This window comes from Euprymna scolopes, chromosome 26 (genome assembly GCF_053919585.1).
Source record: "Euprymna scolopes isolate OS-2025 chromosome 26, ASM5391958v1, whole genome shotgun sequence".
Taxonomy (NCBI): domain Eukaryota; kingdom Metazoa; phylum Mollusca; class Cephalopoda; order Sepiida; family Sepiolidae; genus Euprymna; species Euprymna scolopes.
The window spans coordinates 10,316,095-10,331,094 of NC_136507.1; the positions used below are offsets into that span (position 1 = coordinate 10,316,095).

General features: G+C 32.4%; 1 long non-coding RNA gene and 1 pseudogene across 1 annotated transcript in view; both read left to right on the forward strand.

Moving 5' to 3' along the window:
• Positions 1–15,000, forward strand: part of LOC145247915 (uncharacterized) — a 436,900-nt gene that overhangs the window by 21,160 nt on the left and 400,740 nt on the right. The gene's annotated exons all lie outside the window — the stretch shown is intronic.
• Positions 11,710–11,826, forward strand: LOC145248568 (5S ribosomal RNA; annotated as a pseudogene).

The window sequence follows — 15,000 nt, forward strand, 5'->3', positions numbered from 1 at the left end:
CACCACGTTCTTCTTTTAAGCACTATAAAGATCGTTTACTGATTATATTGAGCATTGCATAAACTTAAAACAATACCCCTAAACGAGACGCAAATTTGATGCTAACGGTTATTGGCGTGATGCGAATAACGTGATTAGTTATAAAAACTGCCAGTAAGTAGTGCTTCTCAATTATACGATAGCCACTCTTCAAGAAATTGGTAACATTTATAAAGACATAAAAGAAAAGGTAAATCTAGTAAAAATTACATGGGGGGGGCTACTTTGAAGAAATATTTGTAGGGCACAGTCGTCAATGTAATAGGTCCCGCAATATCAGTAAAGCCCCACCCTTTGTCGTAACATCGAAGTTTTGCACCCGTGTGCATGTTTCACACGTACTTAAATTGAATGTATTCAGATAAATCTTGCGCCTTGTCGGCGCATACATTTCTGAAAAACATAATAATAACCACTCCTTCAATATTGGGAATTCTAGATACCGAAAAGTCTTCTCTGGCAGTTCCTTCCAACGGACTGCCATACTTTGGAATCACCTTCCCGTTTCTTGCTTCCCTATCCGTACTAACGTGCAAAAGTTTGAAAATCTAACGTAAGCAAGCAACTTGCAGCTTAACTCCTCATCTAATCCCGTTTAAACATGATCGGAATTAATAGCACCTCATGACCATGTGACAATACGTCTTTCTTGTGGTGACAAAGAGTAACAACTATGTACTTCTCATGCACATGCGATGTTTATATATATATATATATATATATATATATATATATATATATATATATATATATATATATATATATTAGACCACCCCTGACTCGTTATTATTTTATAATAGATAGTATTAAATATCTCCCATCCATGCCCGTGTTTTCTCCTCTCTATTTTCCTTTTTATTTTCCTGTTTCGTATTTTCTTGAATATTCTCTTTGCCTCTTAGTTATTCTAAATAAATGCTATATAGAAAAACTGTATACGTATGCTTGAAAATGAAGCACAGTATGAAAATTAAATGTTAGTGGTATACGTATTTCCTAAACACATTATACGTGCACGGTGACAAGCCGCAAGTATTCTAGCAAGACGCACAGTAGTCTACATTTTTTTTAATATATATATATATATATATATATATATATATATATATATATGAACAATCGCTATCGATATAGATGTTCTCTATTATAATAGATGGCGTCATCTTTCTGTTATGCTATTACTTATGGCGTCATAGAATACTTATCATTGAGGTTTAAACCACTCGCTTAAATAAAAATTAATCTCACTATAATGACGATATCTACTTTCGACATGATAGGAGATCCATTCGATGTCTTCACCCTGTGTAAGTGGATGACGTCATACAGCATGCAAATAGGTAAACAAACACAATATAACAAATAAGATCTACATAGTCCACTAGTATATATGTAATGGAATGTGCGTGTGTGTGTATATATATACACGTGTGTGCGTGCGTGTGTTTATACTAATAAATGTAATTAATTATTGCTTTTGTTATGTTGAATAATCGTACTATTATTCTAATCGTAGGTGTTATTAGCACAATGTTTCGGGCACTGCAACCTGCGACCTTCTTCGGATGTTGAAAACATGCTTCTTTTTTCTCTACTAAGAAAAAGAAGCATGGTTTAATCACCCAAAGAAGGTCGCGGGTTGCAGCGACGGAGACGTTATGCTAATAACACCCGCGATTAGAATAATAGTACGATTATTCAACATAACAAAAGCAATAATTAATTACATTTATTAGTATAAACACACGCATGCACACACGTGTGTATATATATACACACACGCACATTCCATTACATATATACTAGTGGACTATGTAGATCTTATTTGTTATATTGTGTTTGTTTACCTATTTGCATGCTGTATGACGTCATCCACTTACACAGGGTGAAGACATCGAATGGATCTCCTATCATGTCGAAAGTAGATATCGTCATTATAGTGAGATTAATTTTTATTTAAGCGAGTGGTATAAACCTCAATGATAAGTATTTTATGACGCCATAAGTAATAGAATAACAGACAGATGACGCCATCTATTATAATAGAGAACATCTATATCGATAGCGATTGTTCATATATATATATATTAAAAAAAAAGATGCAGCGACGGAGACGTTATGCTAATAACACCGGAGATGAGAATAATAGTCCGATTTATCAACATAACACAAACATCCACATCTCCACTAAAAAAAAAAATCAGAATTGCATTAATAATTATTGTAATGCCTCGAAACACTGATGTAAAATGCTATGCAATCATCAATGCAGGAAGTGATACTTACTGCTGAGGAAGTTAATACTTAAAAAGTAGTATTATACTTAAAAGACAATGGAAAACATCATTGGGGGCCTAACGTATTAGGTACACGTTTTCCCTAAATATCGGGGAGGATAAATCAAGTTACTTAACTAAAATTGTTCCCAGACTCTGCGTGAAAAAATTGTCGAAAAAAAAAACCGGCGGCTTGTTATAGTGTTCCCCGCCACTTATTTCACGGTGTTCGTCCAGCGTTGGGTATTCTGCCTTCAACTGAAAGTAGAAACTAACAAGGAATACAAATTCACATGCGGTTCCCAGTCAGCATGTACATCTCTTTTAAGAGAGGATGACATATAACACTTAATCTTTCCCAATGGTCACCCATTTTGTACTGACCAACCTTTACGTTACTTAACATCGGTGATGAATATCGTTGATTTAATAACATATTTCTTAACATAAGGCTTTTCTAGGAAAGACAAAAAAAAAAAAAAACGAATATAAATTGCACGCACACACACACACACATGCATATATATCTATATATCTATAAAAATAAAAGTGTCTGTCTGTGTGTCTGTTTGTCTGTGTACATTTCCCTACGCAATAACTCTGTCAATTTTCAGTCTACAGATTCGAAATTTGATATACAGGGTATTGAGATTTGGGAAAATCTTTGTAATCGGTTTTTGGCCAGAAATTTGGCTGTTAAGATGTGAAAGTTCAACATTTGACGTTTGAGAATTCTACCAAATTCCTCCGCTAATTTTGGGTATAAACAATTGATATTTTAGTTATAGGTTCCTTGGACAGAAATCTAAATTAATAACTTAGATTGAACCCAAAACAATAAATGTTAAGGGGTCATAATAGGGGTCAAAGTTGAAAAAATTTAACGTTTTGGTATCTACCAAATTACTCTGACAATTTCTAGTCTAAAAATTTGAAAATTTACTTAAAGGCTATTCAGAGATAGGGCAAGCTTTTTAATCGGTTTGGGTCGAAAATTTCAGTTACCAATATATAAATGTATGTATGTATGTTTGCATGGCTGCCTAAAACTTTCGGATTTTCATAACATCAGTATGGTTTTGAAAGTTCGACTTTTCAGACGACAAATATCGAAAAATTGGCTAAAAACATTAATATCTTCACCTTCAACTGGGCACTTTTCTACAGGGAGGGGTCGGTTTTTTCGCCGATATTTTCGAAAGTCATCCTCTCCTTTTGATTGTATTGCCTTAATTAAAACCTACGTCACTTCCAGTTTGGCCGTGGTCGTAACAGCGAAGACGTCAGGTTTTTTCCCCCGTTCTTTTCCATCCTTTGCGGTACCTCCTACTACCATTTTTTTGCTCAATATACACCTCCAAACACCCGGGCCACGCCGGGCACTCATACTAGTATATACAAATACCTTGAACTTTGGAATATATACATTTTGTTATTTATTTTTATATGCTCTGTAGTAACATCGAGCTTCATAAATTAAAGGATTGTTATAAATAAAGTATGAACTATAATTGAATAAGCATATTCTTTTAATAAACACACACACATATGCAAGTGTATATGTGTGTGTATGCGTGTACTCTATTTTATGTTATACATATGCGTATATGCTGATTAGCAACCGCTACTAGAAATTTCGAGGTTGTTTGATTAATTGCAACAGTTGGGAACCTTTACTTCAGCAGTCTATGTAAACATAGTATAAAAAATCATGGTACCCCTAAATCGCTGGTAAAGACGCTCAATCAGGACATAAGTGTATTATAAGTATTTCTTTGTAGTAGTCGACCTCTATCCCTTCACATATTCGCCATTTCTTTATTTTAATGGATGATGTCATACATTTTAAACGTCATCTAGTGTGAACAGTTAGTCCTTCCTCTGAATAATGTATGACGTCATCAAACAGTGTTATCATGGAGTCTTCACTGGTACAATCCCGCCGCCCTTAATTACTGTTTGATGATAATTACCTCTCTGCGTGAGTGGTCAGCTCATTACATATTTCAGCCGTCAGCTGACGATTGCAAGCGTATCCCTAATCAATTTTCATTTCATAAAATTCTTTTAAATCACGACACGCCCACGAATAACAATAGTATAACGGAGTTCGATTTATTGGAAAATAATTTCCTACGTGTTTCGATTTTGAAATCAAGGTTAATTTGCATAAGAACATTATTGTTCGAAATAAAATCAATATTCCAAAACGTCTACCTGTCTAATATTAGACGTGTGAACATGTTTAAGCGTTTTTTTTTTAATATACTGTTCACTGCAAAACTAATAAACCAAACATTATGTATTTTTTAGGCAATGCTGATGTGCACTACTTTGTATGTTTAACTTTTATTTAAGAAAAAGTTGTAATATGCAGGCAGGTTCGAACCCGTGACGCGAAGACGGAAAAGAACGTAGAAGAAAATCTGACGTCTTGCCGTTACTCCATGACGCGACTGGAAGTGTAAAGCGTTCAAATTTAACGTACTCAATCAAAAACAACAAAAGATTGCTTGCAGAAATTGCTTTGCTTTTAAACCTCCCCGAAAGCAAATTAGACACATGGTCGTTTTTAATGTGGGGCAGACCAGCTCCCCTAAAAAGGGGGCACTCTGCCAGTATTAAAATAAATAGTAATTGTCTCAGTATGAAGGGTTTCCCCTACATTGACCAAGGACCAATTACATAACAGATACTACCTGGTCTGAAGTCCAGGCAGTTGCTTTTCAATACTTTCGCTATATTTATACTAAGAAGACAAACAAACACTGAAGATGACATCACGGTGTGAATTCTGTTTAACTCGATCCAAAAGAAAAAAAAAAGATATAGACGATATCCGTTTGCGAATCTGAACTATTATGATCTTCCGGAATTTAACAAACGCAAGAATCCCGATGCAAAAGCGTTTCGTGGGCATACACAAACACTTGCGCCCATTTTGCCGTTAGAAATATATAGAAATATTCGTGAAATAAGGTAGCTTCGATTTTTATATGATGTATTAGATGTGACGAAATAAATCTTCTATCAATCTATGTTGGCCGTGTTTTAAAATAAGCTTAAAACGTAGCATATAGTCACGACTACCTATTCGAAAATTCAATTGTTCTTAGATTAAAACAACATTTAGCAAACTTCCCCGAATTTTGATGTGTTAAGACTCCTTAAGCTCAGCATTAAATTGCAGACATATTTCAAAATAAGAGTTGGTTAACAGATTTGGATCACACTTAAAATAAAGATTGTAGACGGATTCTAAGTTTTTGTATCAATATATATTTATCTTAAACTTCGTGCAGAACTTGGAATAGGTATTCTTATACCTATGGATAAATAAACAAAAAACAAAGAAAGTGGGCATAAATTAGTTGGTAAATAATGATCAAGTAATATGTGGCACATAAATAAATAACAATGACATCATATAATTATGAGTGATGAAAAGTAATAAAAAATAACAGTAAAGAAGGCATCAAACACATCACAGAACATAAAATAGAAATATTAAACTAAATACATGTGGGGAAAACTTTACTTCCGATCTGATATTTGTTCCTTCTCTCATATGCCACCTTACACACGTATGATGATTGAGGTAAACCTTAAAACTGCAGTAAATTGTTAAAGCTAATTATATTTTCTCCGTTTCTCTAGAGTTATAAACCCTTAATGAAATTAAAGTTGAGTCCTCGTAAAGAGAATTTTAAAAAAATCAGTCAATATTAGTGTAGATTTAGTCGTTGAATAATCTCTATCCGTTAATTATGTATGCTCTCGGACTTCGCAGTTATATAAACTTAATTTACCTCTGTCCATTTGTTATTTACTGGTAGGCTTAAGTTAGAATACTAGCCGAGGAAATCAAAAGTGACTTTGTGACTTGTTCGACTCTAAGCTGCCATTAACGCATCTTACATTGACGACTGCGTAAGTATGATACACTAGGTAAAACATAATAGCTAATATATATATATATATATATATATATATATATATATATATATATATATACTATCATTTCAGCCCGGCGTTGCCCGGGAGTTTGGAGGTGTATGATGAGCAAAAATAAAAAAGTGGTAGTAGGAAGGAAGGCTTGAATTCGTACATTGCAGGAGGAAAAGAACGGGAAAAACGTGACGTCTTTGCTGTCACGACCACCGTTAAACGGGGAGTGACACAGGTTTAAATTAAGGCTAGACAATCTAAAAGAGGTGATGACTTTCGAAAAAAGCGGCCCCTCCCTGTAGAAAAGTACCCAATTGAGGGTGAAGATATTAATATTTTTAGCCAATTATTCGTCTGAAGGGTCAACCTTCAAACGATACTCATCTTGTAAAAATCCGTCGTCTCTGTCGAAAGTTTTAGGCAGACGTACAAAAATACATACGTACATTTAAATATTGATTGCTCAAATTTTCGAGCCAAACCGATTAAAAAACTTGCCTTATCTCTGAATACGCTTTATGTAAAATTTTAAATGTTTAGACCAGAAATAGTGTGAGTAATTTGGTAGAGACCGCAGAGGTCAATTTTTAAAAAACTTTGACCCCTATTATGACCTCTTAACATTTATGGTTTTGGGCTCAAATCAAGTTATTAAGTTAGATCCATGTCCAAGTACCTAAAATTTCAATTGTTTATACCCAAAATTGGCGGAGGAGTTTGGTAGAGTTCTCAAGATTCAAATCGTTAAACTTTGACCCCTTAACAGCCAAATTTCTGGCCAAAAACAAATTACAAAGATTTTCGCAAATCTCAGTACCCCGTATATCACATTTCGAGTCTGTAGACTTAAACTTGACAGTGTTATTGCGTAGGGAAATGTACACAGACACACACAGATAGGCAGACAGGCAGACATGCACGTTCACTTTATATATATATATATATATATATATATATATATTTGTGTGTGTATGTGTTTTGTGTGTGTATATATATATATATATATATATATATATATATATATATACACACGTTGTAATTTCGAATCTTTGTTGGCACTGTTGCATCCTCAGAAATAATTAAATTAGAAAAGTGGTAAGTCAAACCCAAGTAAAGTAGCAACCGAATATCACAATTAAAGCAGTAAACGTTAGCTGTAATTAAGAGTACACCAACGAAGAGACCTTCATGAGAGAGCGAAGATACATTTCAGTGAAATGCTTTCGAAAATGTTCTCATCCATTGGAAAGTTTACATAAGGAAACCAGCTTACTCTTACAACAATAGGTACGATAACTTCAGGTAAAATAGTTATTACTAAAGCCAATCATTTTAAACGTTACATGAATATGCCAAGGTTTTAAATCTACGTTGCTTTTACAGAATTATTGAGTTTTTTGGGGGATTTTTTGGGTTTTGTTTTTGTTAGCGTCATCCACGTGAAAACACCGAGTAACCATGTTTGCACTTCATCCTATTTGTTTTCTGTCAAATTATGGGTGTAAATTATAATGAGTCTAGCAATTGCGATGTTCGCCCGTCTGACTGTCTCAATAACACGGATTATCTGCATACATTAGGCACTTTTTAGCAAATGGAGACAGTTATTGTTATTTCTTTCGAAATATGTTATGCAGGTCAATAGAAATATGCGATTACCTGTAAATAGATTTAAATGGAAGAGCAGATTTAAGGGGTGCAATAATTAATATCGTTTGTATATATATATATATATATATATATATATATATATATATAAAATTATTTATTTACTATAATAATTACATACCTACGGACACTAGTGTTTCATCAGTTCGGGAATCTTCAGTGCAAGGTGTCACGATTCACACCAGTCGACAGATTCGAACTCGGCAAGAGGAGCCAGTTCTCGCTCGATTAGCGAAGACTGTATCTATTCGGCTACCATTAACCGCGTGAAATGACGTTGAATTTAAACATTTTAATTTTAAATGTTCTTCACGTCAGATAGATAGTGATCTAATCGTTATACAATTATATATATATATATATATATATATATATATATATATAATGGTAATTAGTAAAAACCTGAACAAAGTATACAATACTATTGCTGAGCAAATATATATTTTTTATTACCGTTTATCTGTTCGGTTACCTAATTGTATCAACGACCCAGTAAAATCGTTAGACGTTAACAGAAAATCTTGTTTCTGTTAAAGTCTGACGAACTTACAGGGTTGTTGATACGACTCGGTAACCGAAACATGTGTAACTAACCAGATATATACCTGAAAATTTAATGAACATACAAATACATTAAATAATTGTGAACTTTTCAATCATGCATTCAAGTCGTGTTAGATTGTTAGAACCGGGAAAAAGTTAGTTTCAATTTAAAAGATAAAATCACAGATTACGAAATGAGTCATTGTATTCGCTCTCTCTTTCTCTCTCTCTCTCTCTTTCTCTTTCTCTTTGTCTTTCGTTCTCTCTTTTATTTTTCTCATTATCAAACTCTCTCTTTTGTCTCCCTTTCTCTGACTTCAACTCTCTATATCTTTCTTTCTACTTTTCTTTATCTTCCTCTTTCTTATATATATTTTTTTTTATTTTGGCAATGATATAAATAGTATTAATAAGTGTGGTAATATTTTCATATATTTGATAATATATTATTATGATTGTCTGCTTTGTAGCAGCTTGAAGCGTAGTGACGGCAGCTAAATGACAGGGCACTGCATAACATACAGGCGCCAAATACAAATAACATTCGACGATTAAGATATTGAGTGAATTAGAAACTTTTGGTCATGAAAAGTAAGTTGGCCATCATGTTTAGTTAAAACGTTCAAAATAAATTGTTCTAAAACTTAATTCCAACGAATAGTTTAGCATGCTTTTTTTAGGGATTTAACTATATAGGTAAAAATCTTAAATATAGCAAACCTTGATATACTCAGATTTAGTAATACATGCATACAACCAGGGCAATTAAAACTCATGGGTTACTTCAAAATAATTTTAAATATGTAAATGAACATATTAATTTATTTCTATTTCTGACTATTATTCTCATCTTTATTAGTTGCTGTTTTTCATCTTTTATTGGTTTGTTTATTCACGACGTCTCGGTCAACTATTCATCTGGCCTTCGTCAGGAATAGTTGGCCGAAACGTTGTGAATAAACAAACCAATAAAAGATGAAAAACAGCAACTAATAAAGATGAGAATAATAGTCCAAAATAAAAATAAATTAATATATATAATTCTCATCTCAAAAATGAATTCCAATTAAGGAATAATATATATGTATATGAACATAAGGTTCAAATCTTGTCTATATATGAACTTTTGTTATATACAATGACAGAAAAATTAATGACATTATCGTCCCCGTGCAGTTTTTAAAGACAACGGTTACTTTCTGTAAGGGCATCTTCGCGTTTAATAGTGAGGCAAGAGTTGCGCAATATTTACCACACCTCGCCCGAATCGGCACTGCTTGAGTTCAATGGCAAAGAGACGTCAAGTACGACTGAAAACAACGTCTAGATAAGCGAGGTGCATATCCAACACCTGGAATTCCTAAATTATCACCCATTTAAGTACTAACCAGGCTCAATGTTGCTTAACTTCAGTAATCCAACGGGTGTGTCGACGCGATTACTCGATATAAAGTCAAAAGTGTAATGAATCACATACTTGTTTTCTTCTTCACCGTAGACTTGATAGTACAGATTACCCTTTTAGTTATACCATATCCAAGAGCTACCGTCGTTTATATTCGATTGTTACACGTCGGGACCTGGTGTTTCAACATGATTGCACACAAAGTTATCGAAAATAGATATTACTAGTCTGCACCTCTACCTCATACTGACTATCAATATTAATTTAATTCTGTGATAAACTATTGAAAACCGGCGTGTTAACTTGATATAAACGTTGGCTATAATATTGAGTTATCGAAAATACATAGCGCTACGTTCTCGACGTCAGCAAAGCGCAGACTCACCGTTGCTTAACTCCAGCGATTATCTGCAGAGGTATATTACAGGGCTATCATATTTATCGAGCAAAATGCGCTGCTCTCCTGCCTATACAGAGACACAAGTTGGTTTCCGGTTCACTTTTATGAATTGCATTTCCATGTATAATCGATCACCGAATCAATTATATGTTATTTCAAAAGCAGCAAAGATTTTGAGGCAAAAACAACATAACTACCTCATAAATCCTCCTTATATTGTTGACTCCTTCTTCCAATTTTGTTTAAGTTGCCAAGTGTGTACATATATATATATATATATATATATATATATATATATATATATATATATATATTTGGATCTTTCTGTTATTGGATACGTTACCTTTCACCAGATTATCCATTCACTTGAAATCACCTTTTTCCTCACCATATTCCCTCTGCTTCACTTTTTTGTTATCAAGTAAGATCTTTGACTTACTTGCAGTTTCATCAAATACTTTTGCATGCAAAATGCGATCACGCATTTTGCTAATTCCTACCCTCTGATGAGAAGGAAAGTATTTCTTCGAAACTATCCACTTATTTAGTGTCTCCTTTGTAAATTAAATATGTTTTTAACTCTTTTTCAAAATGTTTTGAAAACGTTTTATTAACTATTTGCTCTTATATATATATATATATATATATATATATATATATATATATATATATATATATACTTGTCCATTATTTGGAAGGTGTGTAAGCAACTGATAATGGACAAGTGAATATGAGTTAGACGTTTAAGTTTCCATAAGTACAAATGTCTTACATATTAATGTAAAATAAAAGTGCATTTGTATGAGTCACAAGGGTATGATCTTTAAGAGGATTTGTTCTGTTGTTGCTGTGGATGAATCTTTCTAGAATCAACTGCTTAGAAAGGGAAACGCAAAAAAATTGACAACTTCTACAAGTGAAAGTTGTGTAATCGAAATGCCTGGATTCGAACTTGGGAGGTTCAGGTAGTAAGTTAATATGGTAATCCAATTACCCATTATGACTACTTAATACTGGATGGAAATATAATCTAAATATTTCTAGACATGTAAACAACAATAACTGATTTAGCATTGTACACCAATGCAGTATACATGCGCTCTCTTATTGCCACGGACTTCTTTGTTATTGCAATTAATAATACAGTTCTAACGCCGAATCACTTGTTAAACTGAATAATAATTATCCATGTATTTACTTAAATAAGTAAATATATGGATAATTATTATTGGTCTTTGATATTAATATTATTGCTATTATATATATATATATATATATATATATATATATATATATATATATATATATATATATATATATATATATATATATATATATATATATATATATATATATATATATATATATATATATATATATATATATATATATATATATATATATATATATATATATATATATATATATATATATACGGCATAATCATGTTGACGCACCGGTTCTCGTCAGATCACCGAAGTTAAGCAACGTTGAGCCTGGCTAATACCAGATGGGTGACCATTTTGGAATTCTAGGCGCTGTATGTTCTCTCCGCTTATCTCGGCATTGTTTCCAGTCGTCTTGTATCTCAACTTGCCACTGGTATGCAATAATGTTGACTCAGGAGAGGCGTGGTTGGAGATTGCGCAACTCTTGCCACACAAACTTCACGCGCAGGCACCCTTACAGTGGGTATCCATAGTTTGTCAAGACTGAAGGAATCCTTTATATATATATATATATATATATATATATATATATAGTAATGCTAAATGCTATTTGAGAGATTAGTGGTACGTGATTGGTTCACATCATACAGTCTCGATATATACATATGTTTCTATTTATCAGGTTCAAATACTAGTTAGTTGTGGATTATCAACTAGCTGAATCTTTCGCTTAGGTGAGGCGTAACTTGTCGCACTAAAGTGCTGCTCTAGAGTAACACTGGATAAATTTCCGACCCGAGTTAAATATTATGGAAAGCGATAATTTCCATTACTAATAGGGATAATTTACGGTTCTTTGTAAACAATTGGAAACTTCACTAGTAATTATGCGTGTTTATATCGAATTACTATCACCTAAACGGTCGTAGGTTCAATATTAGCTTATGGTCACTGGTTGTCTAGATCAATGAAAAGCTGTGATACCAAGATATAACATTAAATAAATATATAATGTCTCTGAATAATTGTATTCAGCTCTAGTTGAATAGGGATGCATGATAATATGAAATAATACTTAACAATAAATGTGTCTTATTTGAACAGTTTATTTACAGAGAATGAATATGTTTAATTATCATAGACATATATACAAATCTATTTATGTTGTATTACTAGCGTGGATACCTGGCGTTGCCCTGGATTAAATGAGGAACCATGAATGTTCCACACTTCCAATACTGTATTGTTATCGAAATCGGTGAAATCGTCCATTTCTTAATCAAACCAATAGATTACCTGCTCCAGTTGATGACCCACTGCGATGTACTGTTGGAGAAGCGTCGCATATTTTCCCGTAGTGGCTTAGTCGACAATATATTGTTGTCTATATTTCACTGTACAGAACTTACTGTTGATTTTATGAAATTATTTTCAAATAAAGATTTCACTTAAAGTTAAAAAAAAAATAAAAACCATGTGGTCATGGTCCAGTGTGCTCTAAACAGGAACATTCATTTCAAGCGCTCCCCCGTCTTAGCAAAGAAGATACTTTTGATTTTATACGCTGGGTATTCCTGCTTGTGCGATGATAAAACTTCTAAAACATACTGATGATATAACTCTGTATAAAGGTGTTAACATTGGCCAAATTGGGAATGTTCCTTTTTTAAGCAGATTTGTTTATCAATTTTGGATACAAAATCTATGTAAGAAAATTACAAAACAATCACTCCACCTGTTTTGGAGTCCATAGGGGACTCTCTCAAGCAGACATAATCACGGGTATTTTGTATATATAAGTATAAGTCATAGATACACTTAAGTACGATGTAAAATTAAATAGTTTTTTTCAAAAGTGAGATTTTAGGTATCTTTTATTTTAAGAATTATGTCCATTGAGAAATACGTAATATTGGCAAATATTGGCAAGGCGGATTGAAAAAAAGCTTATTAAGGAAGAGATTTCTCTTGAGTTCACTATAAACTAGACGATTAAAACGCCAGCCAGAAAAGCACAGATAGGTTCGACGCCTGTTACTAAAGGAAGGGCATGTCTGTCTTTCTCCGACAGCCAGCCTGGCTGCAAAAACTTTTGCTCAACCTATTTTAAGATCTCGTTGAGAGGAGCAAGAAAACGATAACCACCATATTGTGTGGTTATTCTTATGCATATGCCCGCGGAGGAGAGACTTAAAATTGTATTCGGGATGATTTGAGAGACTCTTATGGCATATACTGAAGTTAGATTAGACACGAACACTGCCCGTAAATAGACATGAATTACATGGTGGGTTTATGATAGGCAAAACATTAGTATAGAAAGGCATAGTTATGTACATCAACCTTGTATATATAAAATTATATATAATTCTATAATTACACACACACACACACACACACACACACACATATATATATATATGTATATATATATATATATATATATATATATATATATACATATTTATATATATATAAGGCAAAACAGAAATTAAATCAATACCCCACAAGAAGAGGAACCAACAAATGCATAAATTCCTTTATTTTTATATTGTATACATTCTTTGCTACAATATTACATTTTATGTTATATTGTGCGCGTTGTTCACACACATGTATATATATATATATATATATATATATATATATATATATATATACATATATATATATATATATACATACATACATATATATATGAATATATATATACATATTTATATATATATACAACATACATACATATATATATATTATTCGAGGGTAAACAGTTACTTTTGGTCGCTACAAACGGACATCTGTTTTAGTCACTATGACTTAGTCAGGCAACCTTTACCAATCGCCGCTATAAAAATAGCTTCATTTTTCAATGGCTTCAAACGGGTCAGGGTAACCTGACAAAGTTTCATTGACTGAAATAGATGGCTGTTTATAGCGGCCAAATGTGAGTTTTACCCTTCATTAAATAATAAAAAAATATTTTGCTCTTTTTATCGAGCACTATTTAACATCCTCGTTTTATTTTAGTACCAACTTTTGTACATCTCAAGTTTCAATTTATTCATACATATATATATACATATATATATATGAAACTAGGAAAATAAATATATAAATATATATATTTATATATTATTTTAAAACATATAAAAAACTCACTATACTAGATAGAATATTATAAACAAGTAAATAGATGAAACTATCGATATTTTATGTAACAGTCTCATATGATATATATATATATATATATATATATATATATATATATATATACCCAGATTATTACAAAATATGCATTCGTTTATAGATAAACATGAAAAATACCTTTAAAATCTTCGACTATAATTCAATAACTGACAAACTAATTGAAATATGCTATCGAAGGCTGGCAGCAGAATGGTATTTGTACCCACATTTCTCTGGATAGATGAATATATATATATATACAGAAATATGTTGGCAATTTAAAGGGAAACTGTACATTTTTACTTGTCGCCATATTTCTTGTAATTTTTGCGCAAGCGCAAATTCATTTATTTTTAAGTGGTTTAT